Source organism: Apis dorsata, unplaced genomic scaffold (assembly GCF_000469605.1).
Source record: "Apis dorsata unplaced genomic scaffold, Apis dorsata 1.3 scaffold_309, whole genome shotgun sequence".
In the NCBI taxonomy this organism is placed as follows: domain Eukaryota; kingdom Metazoa; phylum Arthropoda; class Insecta; order Hymenoptera; family Apidae; genus Apis; species Apis dorsata.
This window is the reverse complement of record NW_006263581.1, coordinates 619,286-621,714: the sequence shown is the minus strand read 5'-3', so window position 1 is coordinate 621,714 and position 2,429 is coordinate 619,286.

Below are 2,429 nucleotides of genomic sequence, written 5' to 3'. Positions count from 1 at the left end.
ATCTATTTCCATCAATTAACTAACTAATAATTTCTACAATTAACTGTATAATATAATAACGACGAAAAGTGACAACAAAATATCCTTCTCCAAATAACTCTTACAATTCCCTTCTTGAATTAATCCTATCTCTTCCAAATAAAAAAAGAAAGAAAAAAAGAGAGAAATCTTTTCAACAACACGTGAAACACGTGTATATTCCTTATTCGTATCTCTTTCATAAATCGTGTCAATCGTTAACCATCCTCTCCCCTCGCCCTAACGCAACTTTAATCCCGCCTATAGTTCAAACTAACGGTCGCCTGCCACTGCATTCTGCTCACCAGCCATGATTACCTTTCATCGGGAGTCAACAGTTACACGGCCACTAATTCCGTTCGCTGGTGGAACTAGTTGTCGCTCATTACCGGCATCAAAGCCATCATCGTGATACGCACGTCCCCGACAGCCAGGGATCGCCGTGAGTTTCGCCTCGCCGTTCCACTGAACTTCGTCCACACCGCGTTTACCGCTATGCTCGCATCGTAAAAGAAAAGAAAAAAGGAAAAGAGAGAGAAAAAAAAGATGAAAGAAAATGGAAAAAGAGAGAGAGAAAGAGAGGTAGGGTGTTCTATCGATCGCGAACGATTATTATAGAGAGACGGACACTTTCCATATTCGAACGGCGTCATGGTAACGCGCGCCCCGTGCGAAATTACGATGTCCTATTGTTCATAGATACCATTATTACCATTACAAGGTATCATTATCGACAGACTGATCGGCATTCATATTCATGGCGGCCCGATAACGAAACTAGATCTAAACGAGGGAGCGAAAGAGGGATGGCCGATCATCACGATCCGCAACGAAAATCGCTCGTTTTAGCGATCCGCGTCAATCACGTCTCTGTCGGTTGATTAGGGGATGCGGTTTATCCTAGGGGGGAAGAGGGGATGATCGTGTTCGATGAGAAATGAGAAATAGTGGTCGAGAATGAAAAATTGGATCACGATTTCGAACGATTTCATCATCGAAGAAATCGAATGGATCCGTAGAGATTTTGTAATTGATTTCGAGAAGATTGAAATCATCGTTGTGGATGATTACGATTCGCGGGATAATGTTGGAAGTGAAAAATATTTTTGGGAAGAGTGAAACGGGCGAGATGACAGAATCGTTGAAAAATTTCAACAATTCGTACGCACCGTAACCTAAACTCGAACAGTTTCGACAGTTCAAACACGCGACGAATTTAAGCCATCCAAAAATTTCCATCCTCCGTCATTCTTCACTCGCGAATCCCGATTATTCGCACGCGTTCCAAAATCTCGATCACCTACCCTCGAATTCCTCGAATATTCCCCTTCAAATAAAGCGAGATACAGATTATTACGAACATGTTAGAATCAGTTTAATAATGGATTATTATCGAAATGATCGAATTCTTAATATAAGAGTTCTTGTGATACACTTACAATTTCACTGAAAAATAGCACAAATCGAAATTGTTAACAACGAATTATAATTCATCATAATATATACGATTCTCTTTAAAACAAACGTAATTTCAACAGAACCAATTACATTATACATTACATTAATACACAAATATGATCGTGATTGATAACCAATTACGTTTTCTACCTCAACGAAACGCATTATTATCCTCCATCTATCCAATAGATACACAATTATGAGATAAAAAGAAAAATAAAAAGAATAAACTTAAATATCCAAGTAGGGATAAATTTCCCCATTTCCCCTTGATATTTTACACACAGTTGTTTAAATCAACTGTTTCATATGCAACAACTTGGAAACGGGACCGAACCCATCCCTAATTACCCTAAACACACATTTGTCCCCGGGCAGATGTACAGCGGCGGAACAACACCTCTGATTGCTTAACGACGTCGACGAAAACATCCGGCGCCTCGGATCTGCATAAAGAGGAGGGACAGAAATGACGAGAGCGTGTGCGTGCGTGCGTGCGTGCGGCGGCGCGCAATAATGTCGTAGATTTCGCGTGCGGGGGTTTATTGCACCGTGGTACGGCCGTATAGCTCGCCAGGAGAGATGAGACTTAATATCGTCCGTTGTAATGCAGGGCCGCAATATCTCGTCCACGTCCCCCGTTGTTTCGTTTCCGCGGCGGCAATCCGCGCTGACATCGGCGGGAATCGCGTGCACGCCGCGAGATATTTGTGCCTCCCTCCTCCCTCCTCTCCCACGCCACGAATTCGTGACGATCGATCGATACGAGGGGGCACGGGGGGCAACATCCGCAACACATCCTTGTTAAAACGAAACGCGCGGTGAAATTGGAAGCTGTCGAGTGCGCGGCACGAGTTTCGTTTTCGAGTTGATGGAGAGACTATTTTTGCCCGTTTTCGGCTCTATGATTCGGTGTGCGGTTGGGTTTCGGCGGCGCGGGGAGGAGGAATTGA